The sequence below is a fragment of the Oryctolagus cuniculus genome, chromosome 10 (assembly GCF_964237555.1).
Source record: "Oryctolagus cuniculus chromosome 10, mOryCun1.1, whole genome shotgun sequence".
In the NCBI taxonomy this organism is placed as follows: domain Eukaryota; kingdom Metazoa; phylum Chordata; class Mammalia; order Lagomorpha; family Leporidae; genus Oryctolagus; species Oryctolagus cuniculus.
In genome coordinates, this window is record NC_091441.1 from 93814247 (window position 1) to 93830332 (window position 16086).

General features: G+C 41.6%; 1 protein-coding gene and 1 pseudogene across 26 annotated transcripts in view; one reads left to right on the forward strand and one right to left on the reverse strand.

Annotated features, from left to right (window-relative positions):
• Positions 1-16086, forward strand: part of ERC2 (ELKS/RAB6-interacting/CAST family member 2) — a 1007328-nt gene that overhangs the window by 422926 nt on the left and 568316 nt on the right. The gene's annotated exons all lie outside the window — the stretch shown is intronic.
• Positions 7647-7809, reverse strand: LOC127492591 (U2 spliceosomal RNA; annotated as a pseudogene).

Below are 16086 nucleotides of genomic sequence, written 5' to 3' on the forward strand. Positions count from 1 at the left end.
CATTTTGTGGGACTTAACTATATTTTAGCTATATTTTGCATTTACATCAACTTTACCGGGTCCCATTTTGCTACCTTGGTTTATTCCTGCTTCTATAACAAAATACTTGAGACAGGATAATTTGTAAAGAAAAGAAATTTATTTTCTCACAGTTCCAGAAGCTGGGATGTTGATCAAGGTGCTAGCAGGTTCTGTGTCTGATGAGGGCCCAATCTCTGCTTCCAAGACTGTGTCTGTTGTTGTGTTCTCTTAATTCTCTTAATTATCTCTTAAAGACCCGATATCTTAAGCCTGTCACCCTGGAGACAAAGTTTCAGCATATGCATTTTGGGTGTCCTATTCTGACTACATCACCTGCCAAATCCATGTGGATTTACTTAATTAGAATCAATGAAGAGGAAGTATAAGAAGTTCCATCTGCAGTGACCTAACACAGAAGATAGTCTGTAGTCCCTTCTTTCCTTTTTCCTTTCAGCAGCTTGTTAACATTCAAAGGGACCCTGATCTTCTGATGGCACCTGGATTCTTCTTTTGGAGAACTTCCATGTGCTATATCTGCACAGTCTTGCTGGGTCCACAGAGTGTCCTGCCTCCCTCTAGAAAAAAGGGGAGGCAAGAAGAGGAACCAATGGCTGCTGTCTTATAAAAAAGAAAATGTGTTGCAAATATATAGGGTTCTCAGATTCCCAGGCACCCACCTGAGAAACTGGGCAGAAGTCTGTGGAACTGGCTGAGCAGGACATGGCTCTGCATAGGTGTGATGCTGGCACCGTGCTGTAGCTGCAGGCCAGTGCAACCAATTGGGCCCTCCTCTTGGTGTCACTTGGCCGCCATCATCTCTCACCTGGCTTGTAACAACAGCATCCTGGCTGTTTTTCCTACTCCTAGCCTTATATTTGCTAGTAATCCTTTTAAAGCATAAAACAATTCATGTCACTCTGATCAAAACTCTCCAGTAACAACCAGGGGGATAATTGATTGGGCCTTGTGCAAATGAAAATGTACAGCCTCTTGTTCAAAAACTAGAAAATTTCAGGATTAAACCAGGCATGGGGTCAAATATAGGCTCACAGGCCATGGGCCCAGGAAGCTCCTCCCATCCTCAGTGGTTTCCATGTTTACTCAGAGTAACAGTGGAACCCTTACATGGGCCTGCCTTCCTCTACAGGACTACATCCCCTCTCACTGTGCTGACTTCCATTCTTGCTGCTCTCTCTTCTACTCCCATCACATGAGCCACTGTGGCCTTTTTTGCTCTTCAGTAAACACATTAGGCCTGCTGTCTCAGGGCTTTGACGTTTGTAGGAAGTTCCATGGGGACATTCTGTTCCTGGACCTATGCTGGTAGCCATGAGCCATATGTGGCTATTAAGCTCTTGAGTTGTGATGTACTGTAAATGTGAAATGCATATCTGATGCTGAATATCTATTACAAGGAAAAGAACGTAAGATCTCTCATTAATCATTTTTTCAATTGTATGTTGAAATGTAAATATTTTGGACATATCGGCTAAAATAAAACATCGTATTAAAATTAATTTCACCTGTTTTTTATTTTATTTTTGTAATGTGACTACTAGAAATTTTAGAATTACCTTTGTGGTTCCCATTATGTTTCTGTTGGACAGAACTATAAATATCCACACATTTCATTCCTTGGCTTTTTTCAAGTCTCTGCTCTAGTCAGTGGTACTTTGTTGTAGCCCTTCTTTGCCCCTCTGACATAAAATAGCACAACCACCCATGTTCCTACCCTCTGTATTCCTTCATCCAGTTTTATTTTTGTAAGTAGAACTTATCACCATCTGACAAATGTATATATTTTAAAATTTGTCCTTTTATATTACTAGAATGTAAATTCCAGGAGGACAGATTTTATTCTTTTTCCACTGTTTTATCTTTACCACCCAGAAGGTATACATGGTCATTAAATATTTGTCGAATCGATGAATGTGCTCCATAAACTCTTGGGAAGGAGCATTTATTTGATTGGCCAGAGTCAGGTCACATGCCTACCCCCCACTATGAGGAAGTTCTTTCTTGGGAATTTGACTGCAGAACAGAGGTATGCCAAGGTGTCCACAACAGATTGTGCCCCTTTATTTCTTAGGAGAGGCTGTGACAAAATGATCACAGAATTTCCAATATCCAGACCACACCTGCCCATGATTCTGCCTTTTCATCAGGGAGTTTTCTGGTCTTTCCTAAACTCTGAGAGCCAGCTGGTCTCTTCCTAGTGCATTCTTGTTCTGTTATAGTCAGAAAGAAACCCGAACAGGACATTAAATACAGAATAATGAGGCTCTCATTTAAAAAAAAATAAAACAAAGTTAGACTTAAACCATACCATAGAGACTTTACCAAAGAGTTAAAAGTAGGGACAGTGCATTTGCTTGGAACTCTCAGAGTACTGGTGCTTTGATAGATGTATTATTAATTCATACCATCAAGATCTTAATGTACAAGGTCCTAGTTGTTGGACCTCTCTTGCCTCACCAGCTAATTAATATAGGTAAGTAGAAGAGACCTGTGCAGAGATGGTTAAGGACTGTTGAATCTCAGGACTATTTAGGGCAGGTTGGAATAACGGAGAGACAATTATGGCAGCAAATCTTGGAACATTTCTAAGGAGTCACTGGAAGATGCTTCATTTAAAATCTCCAGCAGCGCAGGCTAGCAAACACTGATATTTATTAAACTTATTTATACTGGATATGGTATGCTGGATACTCCACTGTGCTTGTCACCTGCACAATGACTCTTGACCATAAGGTGAGACAGGTGGAATGAATAATATAAGGAACTGAGGAATATGAAAGCTGTGTTAAGCTTGCCCAAGGTCACACAATCTAGATATAAGGGTTTTTTTTTTTTTTGCCTTTGGGAAAATATAAATTGGTTAATACAAAGCAAGAGAATAAGGTTCATTCTCCTTTGGACTTTAGTTTTTATGAATACAACACTGCTTATGAGATTGTCACAGTTGTTTGTTTTCCTAGGAGGTGGGCCTGAGCCTTCTCATTTATTTTTTTTTTAAGATTTACTTATTTATTTGAAAGGCAAAGTTACCAAGAAATAGGGAGAGACAGAGACAGAGATCTTCCATCTGCTGGTTCCCTCCCCAAATGGCCACAATGGCTGGTACTAGGCCAAGCCAAAGCCAGGAGCCTGGAACTCCATCCAAGTGTCCCATGTAGGTGTAGGGGCTCATGGACTTGAGCTATTTCTGCTGCTTTTCTAGGAACATAAGCAGAAAGCTGGGTGGGTAGTGGAGCAGCTGGGACTAGAACTGGTGTGGGCATTGCAGATGGTGAGTTAATCCACTGCACCACAGCACCACCCTAGCACTCTGATTCTTGAGTAAATGACAACTGTTTTCTGAGTAAAAATTGTAGGATGGCACTTTCAGTGTGTAAGTGACAAATGAGCACTTTCAGCAATGTGAATATTTTATGAGATTTCAAACTATGCCCTCACCGCCAGACTCAAAGATTTGGGAAGCAATCTGGAAGCTCTTGAATGAAGCCAGTTGTAAGTGATGGCTCCTTTTGGCACCAGGATCACCATATCCACGTGTTTAATCCATATAGATCCTGGATTTGGAATGCTTCAAGTATGTTTGGAGAGGTGGCTCAGCGAGTGTTTACTGATGTATTTGGGAAGGAAATGAAACCATTGGCAGCATAATGATGGGGTGGGAGCTCTGTCGTAGTTGCCATATGAAAGAGGAATAATCCCCAAAGAAGTGATGCACACAATTTGGAAACTGCCTCAAAATGTAGAAATAATACAGAAGCTAATGGGTCAATGAAGCAGTTGTCTTTGGAAGTAGACTCCTTGGAGTTTCAACCACGATGAGTATAATTGGCTTTTTTAGGGTAAGGTTGGATGGGAACAGCATAAGCTTTGGATTAGGGTGTGTTGGCATGAAAGAATAATAAACTCATGTCAAAGTCAGAGGTGCAGTATTACTTCATATTTCTTTCTCATAGACTTGCTGGCAACTCGTACTGTGTTTTGATGCCAGTAGAACCGAGTGTCTTTCCCAGCCACGTTTAACCTGGCCAGGCGAAGCTTGCACCTCTGTCAGCTTTGCCTTCAGAGCTCTGGGTATCAGAACTCTCCACTCCTATGTAGACCCGGCATGGACACAGGCTGTTAGATCACATGAAGGAGGAACTCACGCTGAATAAGCAGGAACCCCAGGTGGCAGACCATCTCTCATCAGGCTTTTGTAAGAAGACTGAGTTCATCCTGGCCCTACTGCCATATTTGTGACTCTGCTGCCTGGTTCTAAAATGTGATGTTCTTTTAGCAGGGGACAAACATATGCATGTGTGGAAAGTGTTTAGAGGGCTATTCCCTTGTGGCAGTGATGCTGGAGTCAGAAGAGCAGTGTGGTTTTCATGCTGCAGCTGTGGCATTATGCTCTCATACGGGACTTGAAACTTCAACTGATGAAGTGCGACCTGACTATTGAGTTTTTGTAGGAAATGTCATAAAACCTTGATGACATTGTACATTTGGAAAGTGTATAATGGCCAGGATTTGAGGACATGGTAGTACTATTTGAACAAGATCAAATTTGGACTGTTAGGAGCTTACAGATTTCTTGCAGCACAAACATGCTACCCAAGAAAAATTTTAAAAAGTCGTTATAATTGGACCAAAATTCTATCTCCACTTCCATACTGGATCTGCATCCCATGAGCAATGTGAATTTACAGAGCATAGGTACTTTATTTATTAGGGGTAGAAAAACAGATGGTGATCTCTGTGGAAGCCAAGTTCACTGGCTGCCTACTAACTGCGTGGATTGCCCTGTGAGTGGGAGAAGGCAGGGAGGAATGAGTGGAGTGGGCTCCTGGGAGCGGTGTATGTGGACCTTCCCACATTAGCAGTTTTTTGCTACCTTTTTGTAAGCCTGGTGGTGAAAATTTTGAATGATGATAAGCTGGGGTCATGATGCTATGGAATTGTGGCTATTAGCATATGAGTTTCTTCATAAGATTTATAAGGACAAGTGGTACCTTGACAGATGGGTACAGAATATGGAGATTTCCACCTTAGTGTAAAATTGAAGTAAGATGGGGCCGACTTTTTGACTCATACAAGCTCTTTCTCAGTGTTTAAACATCTAGTTGAATTTTATCCTCATTATTGGCAAACCTCCTGATTTATTGGCCACATGCAAAATCATGTTCATTTACTGAGTGCTTTCTGTGTGTCATTCAGTCACTATTCTGGGTCCTGGAGGTTCAAAGAGAAATAAGGCATTCTGCAGTCTTCAAGAAGCTGACAGTCTGGCAGGGAGTGATAGACACATGTAATAGTGAATACCGGACAGTGGAAAGCAACACACAGTATGGGTGCCTCTGGCTACCCTAAGCAAGAGGGAATATCTAGAGCCCCAGAGTCTAGTCTGTTGAGCCAAATCAGAGATGCTGCAGAACCAGGACAGTTGTAGGAGACTGAGAGAAGGCACATCTCACTGTGGTCTTGCGATGAGGAATGTCAGTCTGTTCAGGTAAATTCTCTGCTGGTGGCTACCCCCCGCCCGCCCTCACATCATGCTGTCAGTCAAGATTCACCATTCTGGGACTGAGTTTCAGATTTCACACAAGTGCCTCTGATCGGCAGGGTCTACCCAGGCCCTCTCTTCAAAGGTGGCTCCAGGCTTTACACTTGAAGTTTCCACTCAGTCCTGTGCTACTCACTCGGGGAAGTCTTTGTTGATCCTTCAGTTGGAGAGAGGTTTTACACTCTTAGAGATGAATTCTTGGCTCAATTTGGAATTATGCACTCATTTGGTGAGTGTTGGCTTCCCTCACAGGGCTCACGGGGCCACTGAGTGCCCCCGTCATGATCCCCAAGATACTTCAGCTCCTTGCAAAATTCTTGGCATGTAATGGCCCTCCATCAAAATAAGCTCAGCCAATTCTTAAAGGAATGAGAACTTGCTTTGAGATCTGCTTCTGGTCCAAGAATATCGTGAGCTCTGAGGAGAGTCGTTTGCCCTCGTGAAATGTCAACCCCCCTCGCTGTTCTCAGTACAGCATGTTCTGTGTAGGCTGCAAGATGGAACCATCCCATGAATAATACAACACAGAGGAGGCAATGACTGTTGCTCTACCCACACCTACCACCTCCGGCTTTCGTTCCCTTTACTGTGGAAGGTAAAAAGGAATGAAGGCTTGAGTAAGGGAGCTGAACCTGTGGTTCTTCTACAAAGTACATGCTTCCTTTACTGGTTCTCACTTCTGACCTAGGATTGTGAGAGATGTCATTGCTGATTATGCATGGCCCTATCTGATTATAATAACGCAAATGATGATTTTTATACTAAAATGATTATTTGCTGTCAGCTGTACCCCTCCTGTCTACCATACATGACACTAGTGGTTTTGCATCTGCAGGTTGTGAGTCCTCCAATAAACCTCGTTGGCCTACAGGCACTATTCTAATCACCAATTTTGAATGGAGAGCCAGTGGTTGAGTAATGTGCCCAGAGTAACAGGACAGGACAGTGCTGGGATATTCTTCACCCCCACATTCTTCTAGTAGTTTGGTTTTTTTGCCTATCTCACAAGACAATGAGGATCAGTACTCTGAGAGATTTGCTCAACTACAATTTAAGCAACTTAGCTGAGATTGATCTATAAAGGGGTCTGTTTTTAATATAGAGACAGCAGAGATGTAGCCACTACGTGGTGTGATAAAAATAGCTAACCAATTAAATTAATAAAACACAACACCAGGTCTGAATTTTTTCAAAATATACAATATGTTGCATGAAGGAAAAAGAAAGGCTGCAGTGATCTTTGATTCTGGTTACCTTTTCCTTCCTTTATGGCCAGCTTCATGCACCACCACCTGATCTTCTTTCTCTGCTTGTCGTTTTGCATCCTTCTGGTTGTTGTCTCAAGGAAGTGATACCTCTAAAGATAACTTGAGACCTCTAAACAGCTCCCTGAGCCAGTCATGGATGAAGTCATGAATTGAGAGAGTCTTCCTGAGTCCTAGGTGGAGCATGGTCAGGTGAAGCCACTCTCTCTGCAGAGCGCTCACCCTCTAAGGGATAAGGGTCTAGGCACCTTTCTCTGCATTTGAAGCCAGGAGCTAGGCTGGCATCCCAAAGTCAAATCTACAGCCAGGTTGACTGTGGTTCTAAGGCACTGTGCTCAATGACATGCCAGTGACTACCCCCTGGATACATTTGCCACCATCTAGGGACATTTTTGGTTGTCCTAGCTGGAGAATTGTTGTAAGCATAGGGTGGATAGAGTCCAGTCTATGCTGCTAAACATCTACTATTTACTTCCTAATTACAGATTTCTTTCCTTCTTCTGTATGGATCACCTTACTCATCTTGGTTATCTAGAGATACTATTTAAATGTTTTTGACTTAATGTAACAGACATTTCTGTCCCCTTTGAGCAGTACCTTAGTTGATAGGATAAATGCTTTACCTGCCCTTATATTGTGGCATCATTTTGGGCAGCTTAGAGAAGTGGCCATCCTGGCATTGTGTGTGCATAGGTTTACACGTGGTGTGTGGACTGTTGCTGTTTCTTTATACCTGTAATTTTCATATCTGATGTTCCAAACATGAGAATGCAATAAGCGCATATGGCATTCTGGAGCTATTAAATTTTTTAAGCTTCTTTTAATTGATATGATCACCATGATCATGATAAGAGTCAATTTGGAGCAAGCTGCTGATCAGGTATAGTTTAGGGATGCAAACCACGAATAAACTGTTAAGAACAGATATTACAGTTGATCTTAGCCAAAAGGCCAAGAAGTGATAATACCAAAAATAAAACATCTAATTTAGGCAGAACAGAGATGTATCACCACTTAAACAAACCTGCCACCATTTTGAAAACAGGGACCTTTGAAACTAATGTTATTCTTCTCCAAAAAAAAAAAGATTTCATTTGATCAGCCCATTGGTATGAAAATATGATTTCTATATTCCCATTAAATATATTTTTGTGGCATAAGGCAAAATTATGTGTTCAGTGCAAGCAGAATGTAGACCTAATATACTGGTTAAACATTACTAATTAACAGAAAGTTTTATGTAGATTAGTGCATGTGGTTTGATGGTTCATTTGAATAGTATCTTCCTGGATACAGAAAATCTAAGAAAAAGCTAATGATATAGACCAGTATTACATAAATTCTCTGTAAGTCTTCTGTGTTTTTAGAGTATCATTGTGTCACTGGACCGAAGTTGAAAAATTTTTGCCTGTGCATTGTTTGATATTGTGCCTTCGTTATGGCAAATAGGTTATGCCTTGGGTTCTAGTTGAAATTTATGCTACAGGACAAACAATCACCAACAGTACATGGCCACCAGTATTGGCTGGAATTCTTTGCTCCTTGGTGAAGTCCTGGGGGAAAGACAGCTTGGTGATTTTCCCAGAAGCCCATTTTGCCCCACTGAAGTGGTGTGTCAGAAGTCCCTTTGTCTGTGTGATGTGTCTCTTGAATAGAGATTGTGGCTGCCTTGGTAAATGTAAGCTTCTCTGGGAGCAGTGAACTCCCCAGCTTCCTCCTTCATGGAGATTGCTTTTCCTATAGCAGGGCTGGGAAGGCCCTTGAAATCGTTTGACCTGGCTCTGCCAAGGCAACTGCAGGTGGGACTCAAAATTCATTAAATCTATAGCAGGCTAAGTTTTAGCTTGATCATTCTGTATGACCCATGGTGATGTTGTTAATAAATAAATGGTTCTTGGCAGAAAAAGGGTTCCCTACCCTGTAGGGATTTGAAGTTGTCCTTCTCTTAGAGACAACTTTGATAAAATTACATTTTATTATCAAAGGAACCAAAGTTCGACAGATCTGCTTTCCGAGGCAGCAGTTAAAGAGATTTAGGGAAGCCTGCTCACACACTGATGCATTCATTCAGCATCTCTGGGCCTTGTCTTCCTTAGCCACGTCTTTCTCCCCTTGGGCTCTGTGGAGCACAGTCCAATATTATTTCACCTCAACAGACATATGAATATGGGTATGCTGATGAAACCTGAGCAGTCCTAAAGCTGGAAATATCAGAGCCAAGAGTAAAAATCACAGAGACTTACTGGGTCCTCCTGGCCAGCCTCTGCATGTTCTTACATAGGAGATGAAGTGACTCGTTCAGGTCACAGGGTTCATGAAAGACAGAGCCTGGGCTACACCCAGGTATATGAATCTGATGACACTTTTCACGTCTAAGCGTCTGTTGCAAATGAAGCCATGGCCACCATGCCATACCCTAGCCAGCTTACCTGCCTTCCTACCATCTAGCCCCCCGACAATGTATGTTCTGCATCTCCGGGGAGCTCAAAATCCATCCTACTGAAGAAGTATAATTTCTGCCCTATGATTGCCTACACTCATGGAGGAAATCACTAAACAGGAAATCACAGTAGAATATACAATGCATGTTATGTTAGCCAGGTATACAGGCAGGATGGAGGGGTACCTCTACAAGCACAAGGGGACTTCCTGGAGAAGCTGATTAAGTGGAGAGCTTAGGGGCTTAGGAGTTGTCCAGTCAAAGCAACACGGGGCCAGCGCCGTGGCTCACTTGGTTAATCCTTCACCTGCAGTGCCAGCATCCCATATGGGTGCCAGGTTCTAGTCCCAGTTGCTCCTCTTCCAGTCTAGCTCTCTGCTGTGGCCCAGGAGGGCAGTGGAAGATAGCCCAAGTGCTTAGGCCTCTGCACCCGCATGGGAGAACAGAAGGAAGCACCTGGCTCCTGGCTTCGGATCGGTGTAGCTCCGGCCGTAGCAGCCATTTGGAGGGTGAACCAACGGAAGGAAGACCTTTCTCTCTGTCTCTCACTCTCTCACTGTCTAGCTCTATCTGTCCAAAAAAAAAAAACCAGGAACAGCATTTGCATGGGTTTGGCAGGAAGAGGTAACACAGTGCCTTTGGTGGACTTAGGAATAATTGTGTATAACTGGGCCACACTTCCTGCTCCATTTAGGAAACAAATTTTGCACTTAGAAGCTTTTGTGTTGTCTGTATCTTCTGGTAGTTAAGTACATCACTAAAGTTTGGGAGTCATCCTCCCTTCAATATCGTGAAAGTTCTAGCTGGTCTCTTGTGGCTTACAAGTGGGAACAAGGATGATCTGTGGGATTTCAAAATGCAGTTCAGGGCCAGAGCACGCTGAGAACTGGTGCTTGTTCAATGAGAGAGCTGACCCCAAGCCAGGGAAGCCAAGTTCTCCTTGAAATAAATATTTGCTTCTGAGTTAAGACCTTTTATTCTGTACTCAATTTCACCAGGATGTTATTTTTTTTCTCCTCTAAAGGCTTGTTTATAATTATGTGCAAAGTCCCTTGAAGAGTTAGAATACAAATGCCCAAAGTGCCCTGACCCTGGTTGCTCCTCTGGTGGGTACTGCCTTCTTGGCACATCCGTCTATCTCGGCTGCCAGCTGGTGCTTCCAGTTTTGTGATTCGGGATTAGAGGTGGTCGTGTCTTTACATAGCTCAGTCTGGAGATGATTCCGTTTTTCTTCCCACATACTCCCCAGGCCATTTAATTTAAATCAGCCTTATTTATGTGGGAAGGGGAATTTTCTGTCTTTTTTTTTTAACTTATCCTGTGTTTGGCAATGGATTCCGCTTTGCTGTGAAGAGTTCATGCATATCTTTATTAGCATTTATCATGTTGGATTGTAAGGGGAGGCCATAATTCAAAAGTTTTATAATACATGTCTAAGGTTTCCCATAAGAATAAATGTAATGTAGGGGTAATGTGTTCCTAGGGCATAGAACCTCACAGCACAGTGGGTAATGGGTGTCTTTCAACTGTTCTGATACTGTAGTCTCATTGGCAATATTTTTTCCTTTTATATTTACCTGGTTATGATATCACTCCTGCAAACTACAAGCTTTAACTGCTTTAGATAGACTTTTTATATTTGAAGAAGCTGAATTTGAAATTAATGGACTGTATTGTGATTTGGGGCCTGGCATTCTATCACACCTCTTTATAGATTTATGATTTTGATTTTTGGCCAATATAATTACAGTTTATAAAAGTAATTTACAGTTCTAACAACAGTGGTGTGATGAATAGAATTCTGTGATGGGTCCCAAGATTACCCCGACTCCCTGGTGAACATGCCCTGAATAACGTCTGGGACTGTGAATGCGGTGGATTTTGTTCCTGTCATCGGTTATGTCTAAGAAACGGAGCGCGTTTGAGGGGGCCCATTAAATCTAGGTTTTGAGGTCGGAGATTCAAACTGTGAGGGTGATTCAAAGCATGAGAAGTTCTCTACCATGACATAAAGGTGGAGGGGGTTCTCACGACAAGGACTCTGGGCAGCGCCTAGGGCTCGGTGTGGATCCTGGCTGATTCTCCCAGGGAAGCAAGGACCACAATCTTATTATGACAGGAAACTGAATTTTGCCAACCGTAATAATAAGTGTGGAAGTGAATTTTCCCCTGGAGCCTCCCAACACCTATCCTGACAGCTTGATTTCAGATCTTGAGCAGAGATCCCAGCCATGCTGTTCTGAATTGTTGGCCTACACAACTGCAAATTGATAAACGGATGTTGCTTTAGGCCACTAAGTTGGTGGCATTTTTTTTTTTTTAACACAGCAATAGAAAAAAAAAAAAAAAAAGCTGGTACAGCAACAGATTAAAATAACTGCTCACTAGTGCCCAAACATCTCCTGTAAGTTCAGAGGCAAGTAACCTGCAGCAGAGTTAATAGGATCCTGAGAAAGAATGTTGGTCCACTACCAGGTGGCACCACTTGTACCTGGAGCAAAAGTAGTTTCCAGTGCTCTGGCTGCTGAGCTTAGAAGTCATGGGAATGTTGATGAAGTTTTATCATTTTAGGAGGATTTTCATTACTTCAAAATGTTTGCATAGGAATGAGCCTTATTACTTTTTTTTTTTTCAGATTGTATTATTCAAGATCAGATAACTAAGAGGTACTAAAATGTGACATTGCATGTTTGGGTCTCTTTTCCCATTAAACCCTGAGTTCAATAAAGGAAGTAACTAGATCTTCCTTACCTTTTTATGCTTAGTGTGTTACAGGTGGTTAATAAATATTACATGAAAAATTGAAATATGATAAAGTGAATAAACAGATCCATCCAAAGTTCTGATTACATTCAGAATGAGTACACAAATAGGGATGATTGTGTTCTAAGAAAACTTTATTTGCAGAAACAATCAGTGAGCCAGATTGGCCCATGGGCTTGTAGTTTGCTGGACTCTGGTATTAGATCACAAGTAGTTAGTAGCCTATAGGGAGTGCTGACATATAGCAACTTCAACAGTAAGTTTAAGGATTTTTAAAAACAAACTGTACCATTTAATAGAGTTGGACAAGGTATACTTCTTTTCCAGCTTGTGTTTACTGTTTACCTGAGACCTTCCTGGTGCAATGGGATGTCTTACATAGGTTGCTTTCTGTAGCTTTTTTTGTAAGTGAAGTCTGCACGAAGCACGTCTAAGCAAACAGCATGTATTCAAATGAATACCATCTAGTGACACGGGTTGGAGATATCCCTTTAGTCTTAAAATACGAAGTTAAACTCTTTAGGTCACATATGATACTCTGACATTTAAAAGCTTATGAAGGGTGGCATACACACACTGCTACTCTCTCCACGTTCTGAGCATTTGTGACTTTGAGAAGAGCTGGAAGCACAGAGTGGCCAGGTGGGAAGGTGAGAACTGAAGCAATGACCCTACAGGGAGTCTATTTTCAGCGACCCCTTCCGTGAAACACGCAGGGGAGCACTCTTTGGGACAGGTAGATGACAGGTGTAAAGCATCAGGAAGCCCAGGCAAAAGAAAGGCGAGGCAGTTGTTCAAAGCTCCTTAATCCACTTAGGGAAAGTCTTCACCCAGGAATTCATTCTAAGAAAGACATTAAGAATGTAGGCACTGATTTAGCTACAGGCTTGTAGCTTAGCATGATTCTTTGAGAAAAGCACTTCTTTTTTTCTTTTGGCTGATCAGTGAAAGTGTTCAAAGTGATGGAGTAGCTAGATAACTGCAAGTGTGTTCCTTTGTGGATGCTCAGCCGGTAGAAATGATGTTACAGGAGATTTAAGGACAGAAGAAGATACTATGTTATTTTGTTAATTGAAATAAAGTGTTTACAGTGCATGTGTACAGAAAGACACTTGAGAATGCCTGTGGTTTCCCTATACCCTCACCACCGCTTCACTTTATGAGCTTATTTTTGTTTTAAGAAGTTTATACACACACATATACAAGTATGCATGCATGCATCAGTATAATTCATTTGTTAAGAGCATGGACTGTGACAGGCCTGGCTTTGAATCTCAGCGCCATCACTTAGAAGCTTTTTAACCTTACACGAGTTACTGACATATCCTTGGCCTGAGTTTCCCTATCTTTACAATGAGCAGAAGCTCACATCTCACTTTCAGTCTCAATTTTTCTCAACATAGCAGGCTCCAAAGAGGTATTTGTAGAATGAACAAAATGCCTATCACTGCTGGTATATAGCAAATTATTATTTTATACTAAAATAATTCAACTGATAAATGCATCAAATCAGAGTTCAGAAAGTAGAACTACTTTCTAAAGATCATTTTAAATTGATTTTTAAATTCACATACAATAAAATTCATTCCTGGTGCTGGGCAGTTCTATGGGTTTTAACAAACACATGAATTGAGTCCTTCCTGGTTCATGATGCAGAATAGCTCTGTAACCTCCAAAACCTCCCTTGTGCTGCTCCCTTTATGGCCAGCCTCTCCCTCCAGCCTCCAGTCCCTGGCAATCATTAATTTGTCCCCAATCCCTGTAGTTTTACCTTTTCCAGAATCTTATAGAGATGGGATCATCCAGGACATGTGTACAGGCTTTTGTATCTGGCTTCTTTCACTTAGCACAATGCATTTGAAAGTCATCCAGGTTGTGGCCTTTATCAATAGTTCATTTTAAAGGTAATAGTCCTAAAGATAACTCTGAGAGTAACCCTGTGATTTATGAAAATGTCCATATCAGAACTACGTGGTCTTTTATACCCGAAGTTGTCCTGAAGCCAGAGTTGTGAAAGGGTAGAACGTTAACACTAAAGATCAGGCTCACACTGCCGCTTGAAAAATTGAAGGGTTTGAGAGCCAGAAATGAAATATAAAACCCAGACGAGCTCAACTCAGAGTGACACCACTGTCCAGAGCTCTTGATGCTCACTTTGCAAAGCTACATTGAAAATTAGGTGGAGTTGATAATTCTGATGGGGAACCAATGAAAAACTTTTCAGAAGGTCAGAGAGGGGCATGCTTGTGTGTGCCTGTGTGGGTGTGCATGTGTGTGTGCCCATGTGTGTGTTGTGTTGAAATGAAAACATTGAAATATTTTTAGAAGTAAAAGAAACCAGCACTTTTTTGTATATAGAGTTAGAAAAAATAATTTTATATCACAATTTTTCTCCCAAAAGGGGTAAGTTTGTGTCAATCCATCTTCCCTCCTTTTCTAGATCTCATAATACATAGGGAATAGTTTGGGGAGTGACCAGAGGTATCATTGAAGCTATGCTTGGAGCCAGCGCTGTGACATAGCAGGTAAAGCCGCCTCCTGCAGTGCCGGCACCCTGTATGGATGCCAGTTCGAGTCCTGGCTGCTCCACTTCCATTCTGGCTCTCTACTATGGCCTGGGAAAGCAATAGAAGATGGGCCAAGTCCTTGGGCCCCTGCACCCATGTGGGAGTCTGGGAAGAAGCTCCTGGCTCATGGCTTCAGATCAGCACAGCTCTAGCCATTGTGGCCATCTGGGCAGTGAACCAGCAGATGGAAGACTCTCTCTCTCTCTCTCTGCCACTCTGCCACTCTGTAACTCTGCCTTTCAAATGAATTAATAATTTTTTTAAAAAAAAGCTATGCTCACCCTTGGAGCAACTATACAGTTTTGGCCAAGCCTTTTATTATTTTTTAATAAGATTTATTTTATATATTTGAAAGGCAGAGAGATAGAGAGAGAGAGACAGATCTACCATCTGCTTGTTCATTCCCCAAAGATTTGGCTATAACAGTGAGGTCTGGGCCAGGGCAAAACCAGGAGCCAAGAACTCCATCCAGGCCTCCCACTTGGGGATAGGCACCCAAGTACTTGAGCCATCTTCTGCTGCCTTCCCAGGTGCTTTAGCAGGGAGCTTCATTGGAAGTGTAGCTTCCAGGACTTGAACCCTCTGGTACAGCATGCCACCTTGCAAGCAGTGGCTTAATGCCCTGGACCACTGCCCCTAGCCATGCCTTTTAAATTCGCTAAGTGTGGCCTACTGAGCACCACATCCTGGAGAAGGTACAGAGGTGTGCAGTGTTGCCCTGAAGCCTGAACCAGAAGTAGTCATTTTACTGATTACTCATCCCGTTTACCTTTTACTTCAAAAGAAATAATACAATTTTATTTTTAAATAGTTAGCTTATATCTTTGGGCCATATCATGCCTCTTTTTAAAAAAGAAACAACAATATAGCTTTTTCATTCTTAAAAATCAAATTAGGTTTTTGAAAATGGAATCTCTAATTTACATGGACTGTTTAGCTATTTTCTTGGTTTAAAGCAATGAACGAAGTAAATATTTAACCTTGATAACAAAAATTCATATGTATGATTTATAATCTGAAATGTGGAAAGGAGAGAAGGAAATTCCGAAAAGAGCATGAAACATTTTCTGATTTAAATTGGTTACAGTAATGTATGCTGATACACATTTGTATATATCAGCTAATTTTCCTCTGCATTATTTTAAGCCTCCATTTGAAAATATTTATTTAAACATACTGTAATAGCGGTTAACTGTTAGAGATACAGAATTGAGTTTGGTTGCTTAGTTACTGAATGTTAAGGATCCAGAACTCAGCTCCTGAGTGGGATAGATACAGAACTTACTTAAGCATCCCAGGTAATTTAGGTATTTGCTTCAAGTTAAATCTCTGGTAGACATGGGAATTGTCATAAGGAGGTATATGTTATTTGCCATGTTCAAATCTAAACTCTTGGAAACTGTACTTGAAGAATTGTGTCTTTGGTATTTCATTTGCGTTCAAAGTTCAAACATTTGTTGTATATTTTTG